Source organism: Cygnus olor, chromosome 17 (genome assembly GCF_009769625.2).
Source record: "Cygnus olor isolate bCygOlo1 chromosome 17, bCygOlo1.pri.v2, whole genome shotgun sequence".
Taxonomy (NCBI): domain Eukaryota; kingdom Metazoa; phylum Chordata; class Aves; order Anseriformes; family Anatidae; genus Cygnus; species Cygnus olor.
In genome coordinates, this window is record NC_049185.1 from 11,439,164 (window position 1) to 11,458,884 (window position 19,721).

The following is a 19,721-nucleotide window of genomic DNA, read 5'->3' on the forward strand; positions in this document are numbered from 1 at the left end:
TTTCTCTCCCCGTGCGAGCACTCGCTGCAGCCCAAGCATCGTGCCCGAGCTCCGCGTGGTGCCACGGTGCCTGGGGACGCTGCGGAGCACATCCGAGCCCGACCCCAAGGACCGTGCAGGTGCAGGAGCACGGCTGTGCCAATGCCCCCTGCCATATAGGTGCCACAGTGCGCTTCGTACCCTTCATTTTCCACGACACATCTGTATAGCTCTTTTCGAGGCTCCTGGCCTCCACCTCCCAAATACATTTTGGGTACAAAGCCGCGTGCTGAGGTGGGGTGAGCATTTTCCAAGTGGCTGCCTGGCTCACAGAGCAACCACACTCCAGGTCCCCAGCAGCCCTTTGCCACCCCTGGCCGAAACCACCGTGCGCCCCTGGGGCTGGTGCGGGTGCGGAGCTTCGCAGGCAACCCCAAATGTTGGTGTTGGGCACAGCTGGAGCTCCAGCAAGGCCAGAGGGGCCCCTCGCCTGCCTGCACGATCCCACACAGACAGGAATGGCTCCCAGATGTTGCACAGAGCCCACCTTTGAACAAAAAGCCTCTAGTCTCATCCCGGGGACTCCCAGCATTAGCTTTGCCTTCTCCCCGCCTCGCATGCAGACAGCCGTGCTTCGGTGCTGCCTGTGCAGCGTCTCGGAGCCGGCGTGGCTTTGGACGGGAGCTGCTGTCGTGCCTGGGGTGCGCTGGCTCCTTGCGCTGCTCATTTGGGGTAGCCTCAATCGGCTCCCGGTTTTGTTAACGCTTTCCCACTTAAATTCAATGCACATTCTTCTCTGTCTCTGTTTTTTCTCCCTCCACTTCGCTACAAGAGCCAGGTGCTTTTCCCACGTGAGCGAGGCAAGCAGAGGAGCTCTAATTATCGCTGTCCTCCTCGAGCAGAGGATTAGTGACCCAGAGACGGCCCCGCACCGGGGCTCAGCTCCAGCAGTCCCCTCTTCCAGCCCCAGTTCCTCCCATTCCCATTTCTGCCCTGTCCCCAGCGGGCTGCGAGCCGCTGCTGTAGGTTGCAGTGAGGGCCGTGGCACAGCCCTGGGGCCTCGTTTGCTCTCAGGCTATTAAGGCAATTTGCGAATACAGCCCCGTGCGGGGAGGTAGGGGGCTGTGCCGGGCTGGCTTTGCCCTCTGCTGAGCGCTGAGATGGGAGCGAGGAGCCAGAGCAGGGCTGGAGAGCTGCTGGGGGCGACCAGGGGTCCGTGCCCCCCGCTCTGCTCGGCTCTGCCGGCCGGACCACGGCTCCCGCAGCCTGCCGGGGGATTTGTCGCTGGAGAAATGCAGTCCTTGTGCTGAGGAAAGTAGGGCATCCGCTTGGCAGCTCCAGAAATAATGGGAGATCGGTTTAATTATTCTACAGAAATGCTCAGATTGTGCAGATGCCTAACTTAGGTTTAATATAATTAAGATAACTCATGTCTATAAACATGTCTGGGACTGAGCGGGGTGTTGGAGCCGCCGATCCAAGCCTGCGTTTTTCCCTCGCAGACGTCAGCTGGAGCTCCGAGAGCCCACGGCCAGCAGGATGCGGCCGTGCCTGCACCCCCAGGCCCTGCTGTGGGTTGGGGGTGCTGGGAAGGCGCCAACACCTCCCCGTGCCCAGCTCTTGCACGAACCCAGGGGAGGCTGGGTCCTGTGCTGGGGCATCCCTAGTGCCGAGTGGATCGGGATAGCAAAGAAAAAACCCTTTGCTGGTGACACCAGTGCGCTAGGGTTGAGTTGAGCCTCTTTCTTTTTTTTTTAGTGCGTAGAAAATTGCCCTTTTCTCCCCAGATTGCGGCTGGCTGCCCTGCCCAGGGTACCTTTGTACCCTGGCTGAGCCCAAATGCTTTTCCCAGGGTTGAAGCACAGGATCTGCTTTGCAAGGTGTCCCAGGCACAGCAAACCCAGGCATTTGTCAGGCACCAAACATCTGAAACTTTGCCTTGTTTTTCTGCACCCTTCTTTGGGCTCCTTCCCCCAGCCTGCCTTGTGCATCCCTGGCTCTTTGCACCTTGAAACCCTCCTGATGCTCTTCTTGTGCACTGCAAGCCCCAAAAAAACGAAGTCAGGATCTTGCTTGCTAACGAGCACTGCCGGGGCGCCTGGGGAGTGATGCTGAGAAACACGGGGCAAAACCCAGCCATGAAGGCTGCGCCGTCGTCCCGCCTTACCCCTGACTCTGGAGCCCCGTGCGGCACCGAGGTGGCTGGAGAACGCCGCACACCGCTGCTGAGTAATTAGAGCAAACGCGCACACACACACACACAGAGGCGCAGCAGTACTGATTTCGGCATTAGCATGATAATGAATGTTCTCACTAGAAGCTTGTAATTATGTTTCCTCTTTTTTTCCCCTCCCCCTGAAAGTATAATTAATTATGAATAGAGCCAGAGTTTGACGCTAACGCATATTTTTTTTTTTTAAATCCCTTTTGGTTCCATTTCTGCCCTATTAAAAATTTATGAAGGAACCAGAGGTAAAGTCATTTTCCCAGGCTGTTGCTCCTATAAATTCAACGGGGATAATATTAAAAATCATACTAACAGAAGAAGGCAGGAGGGCACTTTGCAGAGGGTTTCTCCCCTTTCCCTTGGGCCGCATCCTGGGTGAGAAGCCGGGTTCTCCAGTCAAAAAAAAGAAGAGGGAAACCAAGTGGTGGGCAAGGAGGCAGGGGAGGGGGCTCAGCTGAACACGGGACCAGGCACCAAAGCCTGGTGGTGGCACTGCGAAACACGTGCACCGTGCTGGGCATTGTCCTCAGCCTGCTGCCGGGCACCGCAGGCAGCCTGGGTGTCTCTGGGCAGCCGGTGGCAGATTTTGTTCCCGTTATTACAGGTGCACGGGTGCCCCGGGGTGATGAGGTGTGGAGCTGGTGAGCACGAGGGTTCGTCGCGGGATGGGGCTGGGGGGTGCCAGCCCTGGGGGTGGCAGCCCTGCAGGTCCCCTCCCCGAAGCCACCGGGGCTGCTGAGGGTGGAGAAACGCTCTGGGAGCAACCAACGTTGTTTGTTTAAAACAAAAATCAAGCAAAACCCGCAAGCACTTTCAGTACCTTGGGAAATAGTTTAGGACTATGAAATGCAGACTCACAAACTTTTAAGAAGGTGCTTTTCTCTTTCAGTCTGCTCACACAGAAGATAAAGGAGGAAGATACGGGAGGCCCTTTCCCCTGCAGACGAAGGCGCTCCTGGTCCTCCTCCTCCTCTGCCGGCTGCCATTCATACCGGCGGCCTTCCCTTGCTGTAGGTGGGAGCTGTTTTTCTTCTTAAATTGCATTTATTCTAACAAATGTCTCATGCAAACACAATTGCAGGTTTGCTGGAGGGAGATGCTATTTGCAGGCAGCCTGGCACAAAGGCGGATTTATTCTCCTTCCTTTCATTCATTTGAAGCTAAAGTAATAGCTCTAACTACATCTGACTTATAATAAGCGCGTTACTGGGAACAAACCTGTATTCTGCATGTATTTCCCTCTTTGTCAGCTCTATCTAGGCACTTTTTCTCCTTCTCTCTCCCTCCCTTTTTACAATAACAAAATCAGAGCCTTGTCAGTTGAAAGTTTATACGCCCTATTTATAGCGCTCCCCCGTCTCCCGGCTTTCATGTCCCGGCACAAGGAGCTCCTTCCCCTCTGCTCGCAGGGAGCTGCGGTGCCCAGGGAGCGGCTCCTCCAGCCCTCCTGCACAGCCAGGTGTGCCCTGCTCTCAGCACCATCCCCGCATGCTCCGCCCTGGAAGGTTTGCTGTCCCTTTTTGCCAGTGGGCCCACGAATTTTGGGGGTTGCTGTCAGAAAACAGGGGGTTTTGCTGGGCAGCCCATGTGGTTTGCTCCTTGCAGCTGTTGAGCATCTTGCTGGTGCCCGTCGGTCCTGGGGAAGCATCACCAAAGCCTGGCATGCAAATTCAGCATCCACCTGGTGGCTTTCATTAGTAAGGAAAATAGGAGTGTTTCTCCCGGGAGCTTCACAGGCTGCTTCCATGGGTTTTGTATTCAAGATGGAACTTCGGTGAGTGTGTGTGTTTAGGAGGCCTCCGCAGACAGGTAAATCTGGACTCGGCACCGCCGTGTCTCCGCTAAGGGGAGGTGGGCGCCCATCGCTGCCGTCCCACCCGGTGCCTGTGTGCACTCGTGGCTTTTCCTCCCCCAGCAGAAGCACAGCATCTCCGCGTCCTCGCTGCCGTGGCGCTGGGGGGCTCAGCAGGGCTCTCCCATCTGTGCCAGGCAAGAAGGATGAGCAGGAAAGAAGCTCTTGGGTTGTTCTCCCTCTGGCTAAATCTAATCCCACCAAAGGGAAAACCCTGAGTGCCAAAAAACATCTCCTCCACGAGGGGTCCTGCTCCCACGAGCTGTTTATGGGCTGAACAGCCATCAGAGCCCGATAACAAAGCGGTGTTTGCAGCACAGGGCAGGACGCCGGGGCTGCAGGGAGGGCGGCTCAGCCGCCACCGCCTTTCCTACGCAGATTTTTGCTTGCTGAAGAGTCGGCTCGGCCCTTCTGTTAAATATAGCTCATGAGCTGTTCTTGAATTGCACCTAATTACGTCTCCTCTCCAGCGCACGCTTCCTGCCTGTTTGCAGCTACAAGGAGCTTGGGTGATTGCGGCTTGAACTCCTCGGGCTCATTCGTTATCCCCGCGTCTCATGCTTGGAAGGAGGGAGATGAAAAGTTGAATCCTCTGAGAAGGGAGGGGAAAAAAAAGAAATAATCCTGGCGAGGTTCCTTTTGAGCTCTTCGCTCATTAAGATGTCAAAAGGTTGGGTGCCCTGGCAACTGCTTCTCCTGGTTAAGCAGGACTTGAAATTGCTGCAGTCACCAGTCGGAAAATCTGCAGGCGCTCGCCCAGCTCCGCGGCCATGGGAAAACGCCCTCAGCCGGGTGCCCAGCGCCTGGCACCGTGTGCGTGTGCACAGCACGGGCACGGTGCGAGCCTTGCCTCCTGCGGGAAGTCCCAGGGGGCCCATCCCAAAAGGCTGCTCCGATTTATGCAAATACAGCTGCTCGGGGCACCGGGCACCGTGTCACCGTCACCTCGCCCCACTGCTCCTGTGCCTCTTCTGCGCCCTCCCAGCCATGCCGACATTGATCTAGGCCCTGCGGGTAATTCCCGCGGACTTCACCTGGAAAGAGTTATTGCGTGAATGTTTGAATAGTTAGGGAATGACTCCCAAACATCACTTTCGGCTTACTGGTTCATTTTTTTTAAGTCTTTCCCCATTTTTGCCCAGCTGCTCGCCAGCCGCTCAGCCCGGCTCTCTCTGCAGACCTCGCAACGTTTCTGCCTCAGTTATGTGGCTCGTCCCTGGGATATTTTGTTAAGATCTTTTGCTCCTCCAACCCAAAGCAGGGCTCTTAATGGAGTTTTAGTGGGTACAGAAGAGGGAAGTACCTTTCCTCCAGCCCTTAGAAAGGGGCTGCCCTGCATGGATGTGAGCCGGGGCATCGCCCTGCTTGGCCGGATGAGCTCAGTGAGGGAGACACAACAGTGCTTTAACTAACTGCATGTCAAGTTTCTTCCATGGAGGAGAAAAAGAGCCAACATGACCGAAAATATGCAAAAGATCAACTCTCTGGTTAGAAGTGGCCTGGCTACCAGTTTCAGTCTCAGGCACTTGGCTTTGCTGTGGGAAGCCCTCATCATTTTCTACTGTTTTACTCATAGCCAAAAATATGATGAAACCAGAATTGAATGTGGCTTTTTTCTGTCTTATTACAGTAAGCATCATAAATTATTCACCCATGAGACTCGACCGCATTTCTTACTCAAAAGGAGCTTCCTTTTGTCTCCAGACACTGGGACCTCAGAGTCGGAGCAGTGCCCAGTGAGGTGGCCCGGCGGTGGCCATCGTGTCCACAGTCCCCTCCCTGGCACAGGGAATATCGCCGCCGGCTTCTCCTGATGTCCTCTTGATGTCCTGGGCCCAGCTGTCCCCATGGTGGGGACACATCTCAGGACGTGGGACCCCCGGTTGGGGCAGCCGTGCGCACCGACGCAGAGCCAGCTCCCTCCAGAAGCGCGCGTCCTAGGACAATGTCAGTCTAATCAGCGCCCTCTTCGTTAGTGGGGACCTATAATTAGAAGCAGCAGCCAGCCATCTGCTTTTATCTCGTCACATCACACCGTGCCTCTCCGCTGCCCTTTATTACCGGCCATCGTTTTAGATCAACATTTCCCTCCCCCCGCAGCCATGTCTTATCTCACTTTCCTTATTGCCAGTGAATGGCACCAGAAATGCTCCGTGGTGAAGGGGAGCGGGCAGCGCTGGAGCTCTGCTGAAAGGGATCCGTGCCTGTTGTTCCCTGAGAAATGGTATTTTGGGGGTTCACCGCATCGCCGTGGACCTTCCCGAAATACCCTCTGCCTTGTGCCAGGCACAGGCAGCAGGGCTGAGAATAGGAAGGCATGGGGAAAAGGGACCCGTGCTTACATCTTCTGGGGTTCCCCAGCTTATCAAACGCTTCCTCGACTTTCTCCCCGCATCCTGCTCCAGCGAGGACTGCACCCGCTGGGGCAGTGAGTGGGACATCACCTGTGCCACCAGCCACCCCTGGTGTCCACACCGCGCGGCCAGGGACAGCCCCACCTGGAGGAAGGGCCGGAGAACCCCCTTTAAAGGATCTTTAAACTTGGTACCTAGACAAAAGCCTAAGACATATAAATGGATTAACTGCCATGGTTTATTAGCGCTCCTTAATTCACTTCGCAGGGCTGAGGGAAAAGTTATTAGCAGATGTATGGCCAGTAATAAGCTAATTATAACCCTGTCAGATCAGAGATTTGGAGAGGTGGGGAGTTTTGTGTGTGAGATAACTGTAATTGTGTGCTAAAGATTATGAATTAATATTGATTTAATAAAGCTGCAGCAATTCATTGCTGTGGGAAAGCCCGGGTACTCACTGTGAGAGCTGCCCTGGTGGCACCCACCCCTGTGCCGGCCAAAACGCAGGCTGGCAGGTGTCCCCATGTCCCCATGTCCCTTTATCCTTATGTCCCTACGTCCCTATGCCCCTCCAGCCCCTCATTTTGCAGCCCCACCCCGCCCCGCTGCCCATCCCCACTGCAGGGCAGAGGGCAACATTTGCTCTTATGCGGTGGCTGTGTTTGCTGCTTGTATCTGAGCTGAAAAGCCAGGTCCCCTGCTGATCCTCGAGATGTGGCCCTTTTGGGTGCATGTCCCAGGGGCCCCGCAGCCCCACCAGCCCTGGCTGCCCTGATGTGTCTGCCCTGCAGCGCTTGCTGGAGCCGAAGGCATTCCTGGTGCTTCTTGTTCCCAGCTTACAGCCGCCATCCAGCATCATTTCAGTTTTTCTCCTCTCCGCATGTCGCTGAATGCCACCTACTTTGGGATACCCACATCTCGTCGTCCGTAAACCACCGCCAGCCTGAAAGCGAGCGTGGAAGAGGCGAGAGCAGCTGTCTGCAACAGATTGCGAGTGGCTGCGGGGACTCGGCAGGGATGCTGGCGTGACCGAGACTCGAAACGAGGGCAGTGGCTGGGTGAAGGACTCCAGATGGGGAGGTGGGCATGGAGCAAGCCCCTGCACAGAGCAGCACCAGAGGCTTCTTTCCTTTTTGGCTTTTTGGAGACGGAGCCTTTTTGGCTTTTTTGGCTGTTTTTGGAGATGGATCCATTTTCCCAAGGTGATCCCCAGCCCTGGCACAAGCCCTCCGTACCATGTCAGTGATGCTCCAGCGGGGACATCGGGGACAGCATGGGGCCGCGTGCTGGAAGTCCTCGTGGTGTTGCCCTCGCTCAGCCCCAGCTCCCCAAGGACACAGGCACACTGTTTGCAGGATTCAGGCCTTTCTCTAACTTTGATAACTCACGACTTGCCAGCTGCCATGGGCCATGCATATTCCTGGAGGGACCCCCCCCTTCCCCTGGAGTGGTTTTCACGAGCATTAGTTCTACTGGGCTGATGCTCTGATAAAGGCAATTACAGGATGACTTAGTTTAAAGGCTGCAGCCTGCATTAAATTTAATTACTTTCCCCTGAAGCTTTCCATGGGAGGGCGGTTTCAAAGTGCGGGTGGCTCCTGTTTTGCATCTCGCTGCTTTTCCTGGAGGAGTTTAGGTGAACCCAAGTGAGAAAATGCCCCAATTTCTTGCATTTGTGCCGGGGATCATGCGAGTTTAATGCCGAAACACTGCAAGACAAGAATACGAGGCAGGACTCCAGTTTTCCGCTGAGATCTGAAATCCCCTTCTTTGCTGATGCGCCGTTTCAGAGGCGCGTTGCATTACCATTTTATCTGATGGAATAGCTATCAACGGCAGCTTAGAAGTGAAACGCTACGGAAAATCTGTGTAAGCTATCTCCAGCCTCGCAGCGCAGACACGCTGTGATTACAGCAGCAGCCCTGCTCTTTCTCGGGCGTTTCATGTGCAGGGACGTGGCTGGCACCGAGATCTGCTGCTGGTGTCCCCTGCTCGGTATGGCGCTGGGGAGGTTCGTCCTGGCAAGGCCACGGCTCCTGGCACCTCGTGGTCCTGCCACAAGCTGCTCAGGGATTTCCATGGAAAAAAGAAACTCCCAGCTTCCGCTGCTGCTTGGGAAAAAGCTTGGAAACTCCAAGCTGGGAGGCCCTGAGAAAGGTTGTTAAGGATGGGGCGTAACGAGGCTAGCTCCGTGCACAGCAGGCCATCACTCGCTGCTTGTTCTGTTGGGGGCATGCACCCCCCAGCAACCCTTGTGTTTGGGCCCACAGGACAGCCAGGTGCAGGGGAAGATGTAGAAATGCGGTGAAACCATCCCCTCTATTACAAAAGCAATGCCTCTACTAAAAGCCTGTATTGATGCTGCAATGCCAGCCCTTCTCCTTCGGGACCGTGGTCGTCCAGATTGTAGAAATGCAGTCAAAGAATCCATCTGTGCTCTGGTAGGATAGGCAACCCTGCTGAAAAGTGTGTTCAACCCTTACGGATTTTTTTTTTTAAATACATTTGATTATAATGTTGTTCTGAGGTCAGTAGAATCAAAATGCCTGGCTCCTGGCTGCAGTAAAATTAACGTCTGAAGCCTTTTTGCAGTGGTACAGGACTTGCCATCCATTCATTAAATGAAAGCTCCCTGAGAAACACCGCAGATAACAAATAAAACAAGGCACAGCTCAAGTAATGCTAAGCGGCTGGAGCAGGGACACCCCACAATGCAAGGCTGATAGAGCCAGTCCTTTATCTTCAGAGATAATCGCATCTTCCAGAGGAAGGTTTGATCCGCCACATTGCCTCACAAGGCGCTCAGCCTGCCAGACGGACATGTACAACCAAGGACTGAAAAATGCAGGGAAGGGGCATGCGGGGCAAAGCTGTGCTTGCAGTGACTGCGACCTTTGCAGGGACGTGCACCTTTGCTGGTGCCAAGCCCGAGCAGGTTGCCAGCACCTCGCAGAGCAGGAGGGAGGAGCGCGGCATTGCAAGGTTTTGGGGTGTCGTATCGCCTGCTGGCACGCGCATGGGGCCGTGGGAGGTGCAAGAGGGGTGAACCTCATGGGGCTGAGCAAGGCCAAGCGCAAGGTGCTGCACTGAGGCTGGGGCAGCCCCAAGGCTGGGCGGAGGGTGGACAGGGAGCAGGAGGAGAAGTGCTCGGGGGTGCTGGTGGACGAAAGGCTGGACACGAGCTGGCACCGTGTGCTGGTAGCCCAGCACCCAGTGACTGGTCCCCTGGGCTGCATCAGGGGCAGCGGGGCGAGGGAGGGGATCGTCCCCCTCTGCTCGCCCCCGTGAGGCCCCACCTGGAGGGGCCCCAGCGCCAGAAGGACGCGGAGCTGCTGGAGCGGGGCCAGAGGAGGCCGCGGGGTGCTGGGAGGCCGGGGCGGCTCCGCTGCGGGGCCAGCCGGGAGCTGGGGGCGTGCGGCCTGGGGAGGAGAAGGGCCCGCGGCTGGCAGGGCCTAGGGGGGAACCCATAACTGGGGTGCGGTGATGGGACCAGGGGGATCAGGGATGTGATGGTCCCCTTGTATTCTGCTCTGGTGAGGCCGCACCTCGAGTGCTGTATTCAGTTTTGGGCCCCTCACTACAAGAAGGACATTGAGGCCCTGAAATGTGTCCAGAGCAGGGCTACGAGGCTAGTGAAGGGCCTGGAGCACAAGTCCTGTGAGGAGCTGCTGAGGGAACTGGGGTTGTTTAGTCTGGAGGAGAGGAGGCTCAGGGAGACCTTACTGCTCTCTGCAACTGCCTGAAAGGAAGCTGCGGGGAGCTGGGGGTCGGCCTCTTCTTGCAGATAACTAGTGATATGACTAGGGGGAATGGCGTCAAGTTGCAACAGAGGAAGTTCAGGTTGGAAGTGAGGAGACATTTCTTCTCAGAAAGAGCGGTCAGGCGTTGGGACGGGTTGCCCAGGGAGGTGGTGGAGTCACGGTCCCTGGGGGTGTTCACGGAGAGGTTGGACGTGGTGCTTAGTGGGTGACATTGGTGGTTGGGGGGAATAGCTGGACCAGACGATCTTGGAGCTCTTTTCCAACCTTAATGATTCCATGATTTTAAACCAAACAGGGCAGGTTTAGATGAGATACCGGGGAGAAATTCTCCACCATGAGTGCAGCGAGGCCTTGGCACGGGCTGCCCAGAGGCGGCGCCCCCGGGGGCACCCCAGGCCGGGCCGGCCGGGGCCGTGAGCAGCTCTGCCGAGGGTACGCGGGGCCACCCCCCCCAAAACCCCCCAGCGACACCGGGGGGTGCCCGGCGCTGCAGGCGGCCTCGGCGCCTTTAAGGCTGGCGGGCGGCGCGGCCCCGCCCGGCGGCCGGAGCAGGGAGCGGAGCCCGCCCGCCTCCCGCCCGCCTCCCTCCCTCCCTCCCGCCCGGGCAGGGCAGGGCACGGCTCGGCTCGGAGCGGCACGGCGCGGAGCTGCGCCCGCCTACCACGGCACGGCTCGGCTCGGCCCGGCCCGGCTCGGCTCCCCGGGGAGAGGCAGCCCCCATGGCTCTGGATTTATAACCACGGCGCAGATGGCGGGGCCGAGCCCCCGCGCCCAGCGCTGCCCCGCCGGCCGCTGAGGCGGCCCCGCAGCGGGAGGAGGAGGAGGAGGAGGAGGAGGAGGAGGAGGAGCAGCGGCGGCGGCGGCGGCGGCGGCGGCACCCGAGGAGCGGCCATGGGGGGCGGCAGCCGGCGGCGGGATTAGGTAAGGCAGGAGCACCGCGGGGGGGCCTGCCCCGCAGCGCCCCCCTCCCCCCGCTAATTAGCGCCGCCCCCACTAATTAATTAGCGAGGGGTTAAAGGGGGAGGGGGGGGTCGGCTGCAGCCCGGCCACGCAGGACCCGCCGGTAGCCCACGGGGGGGGGGGGGGGGGGCAGCAATGGGAAATGGGAAATGTGTTTTTTTTTGTGTGTGTGTTTTTTTTTTTTTTTTTTTTTTTTGGGGGGGGGGATGGAGCAGTGTTAATTGCTGCTAATTGCGGCGCCCAGGGGCCGAGCGGAGGGGCTGCCAGGCAGGTAGGTCGGCGAGCCAGCCGCGGTTACGTAAAAATGAAAATGTGCACCGAGAGCGGCTGAGCGGGGAAGAAACTTTCTTCCCCCCCCCCCCCCCCTTTTTTTTTTTTCTCCCCTTTTTCCCCCCTCTCCTTTTCCTTTCCCCCCCCACGGAAAGCCCCCCCCACGCGAGGCAGCCTGGTGGCAACGGGTGGCCGGGGGGCTATGGGGACAGGCAGCCCCCCCCCCCCCCCCGCAGCGTGGCGGTGCTTTTTGGCTGTTTTTTTTTTTTCTTTTTTCTTTTTTAAAAAATCCCTTTCAATTCTGCTTTATTTCTTTCGGGCTCCCGCCCGACGCGCGTATTTGAAGCCGGTGGTTTCACGCTCGCCGTGAGAGCCCAGGGGGATGAATCTGCATCAGAGGCGCTGCTCGGCGCCGAGTGGGAAATCCAGCCCCAGGCGAGGCTCGCCCCGCTGCCCCCAAAACGGGTCCCTTGGTGGCGAGGGACGGCCCCGAGCCCCCAGACGTGGGGAGCTGCAAACTCCAGGGCTGACTTATCCGGAGATGCGGCGTTCGGTGGTTCCCGTGTAAATATTGACGGTGGGTAAACAGGGCCGGTCTGCCGGTGTCTGCAGGCAACAAGTGTGCGCTTCTCTCCCAGCTGCAGCCTCCGGAGCGATGCTTTTTTCCTCTGCAGATTCTCATAATTTCCCGTTCCCACTTCTCCCGCTGCCCTTCCTGCTGCTGCCGTGCCCTGGCGATGCACAAGGAGCGGGCCGCGGTGGGTGCGGGCAGCTGCCTGCCATGCGGGCTGCTGCCAGAGCCGCCGGGGCCGCAGAGCTCAAAGGCTGGGGGATCGGAGCCGTGCTGACCCCTCTGAACCCCCCCCCCATGGGCAATGCTGACCCTCTGAACCGCCCCCCCCCCGCCTCCCACTGCTTCAAACCCGCTGGATGCCCCGGCCTGCGCCCGGCTGGGTCTGCTCCCTGAACTTTGTGTTTTGGGTCAGCTCAAGAATTTGCCCCGGAGGGCCGTGGCGCTGGAGGTGATCTGTGCAGCGGGTATTTCCTCACGCCGCCCTGTCGGCTCGCACGCGTTTATGGTTTGAACTCTCCTGCGACCTCTCCCTCGGTATTCTCACAAAGCAAAGGTTGGGGCTTCGAGTGCCTGGAGACGTCGGGGTTTTGCTGAATCCGGTGTTTTTAATCTGACTTTGGAGGTGATGTTGTTCCAGTGGTGTTCCTCGGCTGTGTGGGGTGAGAGTTTTTGCGTTTGGCTGAGGTTTTATCAGCAAGGTTAAGGCTTGCTGTGTGATTTTAAAGAGATGGTTTGATGGTGATAATTCATAAAGGGGAGGAAAGTGAGTTGGGACAACTGGGTTAGTGTTTCCAACTCCTGTGAAAGTGGCGACAAAACTTCCGGATGGCTTTCGTGAAGTTGTGCTTACTCCTCTGAATTTCACCGCTGACACGTTTGGTGACTCTGGGGCTTAGCTCTGCCATCCTGGCTCCACGGTGTGCCTGATGCTGTGTCTCGTGTGGGGAGAGCGGAAAGCAAGGCTTGCGAAGGGCTTGCAGTCCGAGTCCCGAGGTGCCACGGGAGGGAAGGGAAGTTCTGCGTGTGACAATATTTTATAACTTCAATTGGGTAAGTTTCAGTATGAGAGATACTCTTGCAAAACGCGTTTAGTTTATTGAAAGCAAATGCACTCAAACCCTACTTCGTTGTTGCCAAAAGGGAAAAAGTAGAAGCTATTTTTGGTGCGAGAGAGGAGATGGGGCATGCACATGTCTGGGGCAGGAAAACACTGGTACTTTGTTCTTCTGGCTTTATGTGGGTGGTGGTTTCTGTTATTTAGCTGTGTGTTTCTGCCAAGTTGCAAAACATACCTGGTTCTGAAAGCCCTGCAGAGGTCAGGGCCTGCTGTGGAGCTCCGTGCAGGACCGCCTCCCGCGGCGGGGCTCCCACGCTGGAGAGGAGGGTGGATGCTTCTGGCTTCACAGCTTGGGTGCCAGGGAGGTGACGGGCGTTTCTTCACGACAAGATCTGGACTGAAACCATAAACTCGCTTCACGCAAGCCACCAAGCAGCTGCTGCTTGGCAATACCTTTCGTTTGCTAACGGCTGTGGCTGGATTTGGACCAAGCCGCCTCGAGTGGAGGTTGTACCCGTCCCTGGAGCCATCCCGCGCCAAATCCAGAGGGGGGTTGGTTCAGCTGTGTTCCTGTCCTGTAATTACAAGACCCAGTCTGGTGAAGGCAGTTCTGTTATGATTGGCGATGAAGGCATGCATGCAGCTGTGCCGATAGCGACACGTGGTAATAATAGAGCTGCCCGTCTCATCCCCACGGCAGCTCCGGGCTGCGCTGGCTGGAATTGGTCGGAGCAGACGTCCTCGTGTTTTGTGACATGCTTGCGCGTTATTTGGCCCTTTGATGCCTGCCAGCGCTTCTCCTGCTGCTGGTTTGGTTGTTGGTGACCCAGGAATGTGCCTCTGCCGAAATACAGTCCTGGGTACAGGTGGGTCGTCGTGGGAGAAGCCCACTTAAAGTCAGCCGTAACCTGTGTGTGTGAGTGAGCGTCGTCTTCTGGCTCTTTGGAAGGGAGGACAGTTGTCATCTCCCCAGTTCTATGTGAGTGGGTAGGAAAGGAGGATTAAAGGGGTAAATTTTCTGGAGTGGGCTTTGGGCAGGTGATTTGAGCAGTGGCAAAGGTGTTGGGCTTGAGAGGTGCAGTGCTTGGGGTGCAGCGCTACCTGTCCCTGACCTGATGGCTCATTCCAACCAGATTTATGGACAAGTCTGAAAATTGAGGCCAGAGAGGTGGCGTGTGGTTCAACGTTTCGAACTGTTTTGGTGGTGAAGAGGAGTCCCTGCCCCATGAGTGCTCTGTCCTCACTGCAAGGGTTCCTTCTTGCGAACGGCGAGGGGCTGATTCTCCTGGGTTTTGTGGCTGCGAGCAGCGATCCACCAAGTGCAGGCCGCGGGCTATGTGCAGGGGCGGATGAGGATGGGAATCCAGGGCAACGTGTGCTTGAAAGGACGGTTTTCTTCGTGCAGCGGCACTTCGGTGAGCTGCAGCGCGGTTCAGTCCTCGCGGAGAGATTTCAGCAGAGAGCAGGGTCGGCTCTAATGGAGCTAGGAACGAGGCGCAGCAGCACCCAGTCGCCGCTGTGATCACTGGCTGAGGCTTTTGCGGTTGCTTAAGGACTTAGGCATCGTGGGGTCGTGGATTCTCATCTAGGATGCCTTGATATAGGCTTTGGCGTGGCTTTAATTGGGGTCCTTGCTGCATGTTGACGTGTGAGAGCAGTGGGGAATTGCTCCTTATGGCTGGACTTGTCCTGGCACACAGGTGTCAGGGTCGCGGATTTACCCTGTGGTGCCCGAGGGTCAGATTTTTGTGTCGTGGAAGAAAATGGAAATGGGTCTCATTTATTGAGCGTGACTAGAGATGCTTCCTGAAAAGACGGCTGAAGAGGGGAGCCAGGCCTCTGGATCAGCGGGCGTCAAAGTGCCCCCAGAGCCTGGTCCAGGCGAGGGAGGGAGCTGCTGGGAAGGGAAGGGAAGGAGGGCAGAGCAGCAGAAGGAAATGCGTGATTTGGCAGTTTTGGGAAGTGAGCCCTGACCCACACACGAGGCAGCAGCGGGACTGTGCTGGGAGTTGAGAAATCCGGGTTGTGCCCCCAGTCCCCTGCCCACCCCTCTTGTCACTTCCCTTCTTCCCAAGCCACCAGCAAGCCTCGGGGGCACGGGCTGGCTTACCGAAGGCCAGCAGCCTGCCCCAGCAGGGGCTGCAGTCGCCTGGCCAGTGGGCCGAGTTGGGCTTGGAGGTGTCTGAGAGGAGCCTGCGGGGGAGAGGTGACCGGTGCTGGAGGAGACGTGGCCAGGATGGACGTGGAGGGGCTGCGGTTACTGCCCTGGTGTGAGGGCTGGGCGACGGGGCGAGCAAAGCAGCCGGCGTGGCTACGTGCCCGCGGGTGGCGCGGGGAATGCCTCCGACTGCTCTGAAGCCCCGGAGCACCGAGCAAACGTTAACACATGTAAAGGATGGCAGCTTTGTCTAGTTACAGGGAAGGGAAGCGCGCTCCAAATTAACTTTATGGCCCGTGAAACTGAAGGTTAGTTTAAAAAAAAAAAAAATGCAAATGAAAATGCTGAAGTTGTGCAGAGTCGCTGAGTGTGCTGCTCGTTGTTTAATGCCATCCATTTTTTTTTTCACTCCCGGTCTGTGTTTTTGGCTTGGGAGCAAATTACAAGCAATATCAGCTTACGCTTGGATTTGAACCCGCATTGCTCTTAGTCAGCTGAAATATTTCCCCTTATCGCCGCTCCCATAATGTTTATTTTAGAGCGGATAGCATCACTGCTTTTCTGCTAGCTGTAGGGAAGAAGCCAGCCTTTGAAACAGCCCAACACCTTGGAAAGAAATGATCTCAAAGCTGGTTCCGTTTCTGAATGAGATACAGCTTCATTTTCCATGGAGAGTTTTATGCAAGGCTGTATCCCGGAGCCGCTCGCAGCATTAAAAACCCAGGAGGCAGCAGATGGATGAATTGCTGACAGATCTGAAATTGTATGACAAACATAAAGCATTCAGTCGTGAGGCCAAGGCTGGAGGGAGGTTGCGGGGGGGGGGGGGAGGAGGCGACAGAAAGGTTGAGTAAGTTATTCTGGGCAGGAGAAATGGTGCTGGCAAGGCAAACTCCAGCAGGTTCAGCCTACAAGAGGAAGGGAAGGGCTGGGCCCGGCTTCACGTGGAGGGACGTGGCGAGGAGCGTGTTCCCGTCAGGGCAGGCAGCCGTCGGGGAGGAGGAGGAAGGGCTCTGAACGCAGCCCGGGCAGCGGCAGGATTCAGGACGAGCGGGCTGCCCTCGGAGGAGACAATGTGGTGGGGCTGACATGGTTTCCTCCGGTGGGAAGTGCTCCAGGGGAGAGTGCCAGCGCCTGGGGAGGCAGGGGATGTTGTGGGTATTGTCTCGGGGAGCTGCAGGCCCGTCTGCAGCCCTCCGGTACGTATGTCGAGGGAGGGAGAGCCGGCAGGATTTCCTCTCTGCGGCGCTGGCTCCCGAGTTAATAACTAACCGAGCAGTCTGGGTTTATCCTTTCATTGTGGACGAGAATTATTTACATAATACCACTCAGCGTAACCTTTATTTAGCATTGTTTCCCCGGTGTAACGCCGGACCTTGTGGCGGTGCCCAGAAGCGCGGTTTCGGCCCCAAATCCCCGGGGCGTTAACCCTTACCGCCTGGCCACTCTTTTCCCTGCCTGTGCAGGCAACCTGCGGGAGCTCTCCGGTGGCGTGTCCGTCTGTCGTGTGGCTTCGGGGGCTTCTACCTCGCCTAAGTCCTGCTTTCTGCAGGCTGTGGGCTGGTGCTCAGCGCCGTGATCTGAACGCCTTCCACCGGCTCCGTGAGCAAGACGGCTAATGTTTGTTCTGTGCGTGTTTGGGCAGAAGGGTTTGTATTGTGATCTTTCATTTTTGCCGTGTCTTTACAATAAAGAAGGCGAAATGAAAGAAAAGTGTCAGCCCCGTGGGTGGAGGATGACAGGATTTGGGAAGGTTCCTGATGGAGATCATCCCGTCGTCTGTGCTCGGTCCCCGGGGACTTGCATTCCCCCGGGCAGCCTTCATCCTCCTCGGAGCGCATTGCCGTGGGTTTTGGTAGGGGAGAGTGAAGGGCTGTCTGGGACGGCACGCGAAGCCAGGCTTCCCGAGAATCCCCACGGCCCTGGCTCGGAGGATGGAGGATGTCTTCCTCTCCGCCGCAGGATGCGTGGGCTTCTCTCGGGCTGCGGCAAACAATGGGAAGTTGGCTTTCCATAGGAAAACGTTTTAAAACCGTGTGAAATGACCTCGACAGCTGCGTTCCTATAGGACCAGGTCTCATCATGGTCACTGGGTAAATAGCTCAGTCTCGGGGCTCTGCAGGCTCCCGGAACGGGTACTCCCAGTGCTGCAGGAGCTCTGCTTAGCGCGTGGTTTATCGGTGCAGCACCTGGCCCACAGAGCAGAGGCACTTTGCAGCCCTGGACAAGTGTTTACCACCGAGCCCTTGTCATCTCTTTGGCCTGGTGTTGCAAGGAGCCGGTTCTAAGGCTGCGAGCCCCCGGCGATTTACCCCGGGCCACCCAGTGGTATAACAACGTCCAGCCTGGGCCACGAGCAAGTGGCGGCCTGCCCTGCCAGACCTGCCGGGGGCGATGCACAGCCTGCGTCGGTTCTGTGCCAGCGCTGCGGACGCTACCTGACGGAGCCTGAGACTTGCTGGAACAGAGGTGCCTCGTTAACACCCTCCTCGAACCAATTATAACTGGCAGGGTGAGTTTGTATTGGATCCGCGCTGCCAGACGTGTGACTGCAGCGTTCCTCAGCCGCTGCTCGAAGCCCTGCAGCCTCGGCTACTGACTCGCCAAGCCCTCGCCATTACAGTCATGCGTTTCGTGATCTCATGTGGTATGTAAATCCTGGGCGTGGAGCAGCCGTGGTGTTTGCTATCAGAGCTGTGCACTTGGGAAGTCTCTCTAGTCGTTTGCTCGCGGGGGGGTTCCTGCATCGAGGCTTTAAATAACTGCATCCCTTCTGCTTTGGCATAAGGCTTTCTTCTCTTTGAAGGGGGTGACTCCTACCTGTTGGAAAGACCTCCTCGATCAAGCGCTGCCCTTGTTTTTCTGCAGGTACCGTGTCCTGTAATTCCATTTGGTAGCTGCTTTCAAAATGGAGCCTGGAAAGCTCTGCCTCTTTTTGCCTCTGCTGCAGTTTCGAGCTCATGCCAAAGTCTCAGCTTCATTTCTAGGTCACCCGTCTGCCCTTTCATTTCCCCCCCTCATGCTGAAGTTGGCCGGCTTGTTTTGATTTGGTAATACGTGAGGTGGTGTCCACAGACAAAAACAGGCAGCCCGGTGAAATCCGTGTTTCCCTGCAGCCTTGTTCCTGGTGTGTGTGTGTGTGTGTGAATAATAATTTCCAAATGCTAGACCAGAAGTGATTAAAAACCATCGAAGAAATAAAACGCAGCAAAGTCTGCACGTTATGGGAATCTGTGTATCCAGTGTTTTGGGAAAAAACTCTGAACTGGCAGTGGAAAAAGCCATCGGTATTCTTCCTTGAGGCTTTCTAGTCTTAACTAACTCGCTTGGAGGGTGCCGAGGAGGTGGCCCCGTGTGCCCGGGCTGGGGCTGGGGCTGGTGGTGGTGCCACTGCGTGTGCTCTGCGGACCTGGTGGCCACCGTGGGCTGCTGGTGAGATGTTTTCGCACGGCCCCTGTGCTGCTGGCTCAGCTGCACGCTTGTGGCTGGAGCTGCTGAGCGTGACTGGTGGCGGGGTGGAAGGCTTCTCCACGCCCCGGGTGGATGCTCGAGAGGAGGTCAAGAGCCGAAGATCTGACTGGGGGGAAGTGTGTGGTGTTGGAGTGCTCTGAGCGAGTGTAAGTGGCTGTTTGTTACTGAGCTGCGAGGCAATGGGCGCTCGGAGGGTTTTGTGCAACTCCAGCGTTGGGGCCGTGGAGCAGTTGTCACGTGTTAGATGCACCGAGCATCGCGCCGCGTCCTTGTTCTCGGAGTAGGTGATCCTGCTGACAGCACGTACAGGAGGTGTCAGCCAGCCCTTGTTTCTGCTTTCTCTCTTTTTTTTCTTCATTTGTAGGTTTTAGTCTTGGCTTTGTTTTGCTGTCTTGACGGGTAGCTGCTAAAAATTTTTGCGTCTTTAGATTTCTGGTGTTTTTGGGGCTCAAGGTGCAGTGACTAGAGAGGCACGTAAAGAGCTGCTGCGGTTTTGGTCCAGCACCCAGCCAGCTGCCTGCAGCGTTCCTGAGGGCTGCGTGGTGACGGGCTGAAGTGCTGCAGGATTTGGGGTTTTCTCCAGCATTATGAAACAAAAGTAGAGAGACGTAAGTGCGTACCTTAAGGCTTGTGTTTTTGTTGTCTCTCTCGCTGCGGGAAGCTAAGGCTTGCATCTCCATCGAGACTGGTGTTCCTGCAATCCAGAACGCTTTGTGGATGTCCTGAAAGCTGGGAAATGAGTTTGCTTTGCCCAGAGTCGTGCTGCGGAGCCAGACACAGGTGTGCAAGCCCTCTGGTTGCTCCTGCTTCCCCACCACGTGAGTTTTGCTATCAGCTTCAACAGGACAAGAACTTTAAGTTCTGTCTGTGGCATTCCCCCCGCCCCGTTTTGTCCAGTCGTGCTTTCGAAAAGCCTGCGGATTTCTCTGCAGGAGGTTTTGCTGCCCGCACAATGCGCCCTTGTGCTCGCCTCGCTCTAGTTCCTTGTTTCATGCGGAAACACCTTGAACCTTTGGCGGAGTTGGAAGGCGGGTGCGGAGGCAGACCCCTGGCTGCAG

At 56.9% G+C, this 19,721-nt stretch overlaps 1 protein-coding gene and 1 long non-coding RNA gene across 3 annotated transcripts in view; both read left to right on the forward strand.

The window, feature by feature from the left end:
• The window catches only part of LOC121079554, a 51,768-nt gene extending 44,980 nt beyond the window's left edge, over positions 1–6,788 (forward strand). Inside the window, exons 3-4 of one of the 2 annotated variants that reach the window (XR_005825081.1) lie at positions 3,096–3,220; positions 5,763–6,788. This is a non-coding gene — a long non-coding RNA (uncharacterized LOC121079554). Of the gene's footprint in view, positions 1–3,095; positions 3,221–4,528; positions 4,771–5,762 lie in introns of those variants that run through there. The other variant, XR_005825080.1, reaches the window with a different exon arrangement.
• A 4,002-nt stretch (positions 6,789–10,790) lies between these two features.
• Positions 10,791–19,721, forward strand: part of NCOR2 (nuclear receptor corepressor 2) — a 223,225-nt gene continuing 214,294 nt past the window's right edge. The window contains exon 1 of the mRNA XM_040577005.1: positions 10,791–11,094. The gene's annotated coding sequence lies outside the window, so the exon portion shown is untranslated. The remainder of the gene's footprint in view (positions 11,095–19,721) is intronic.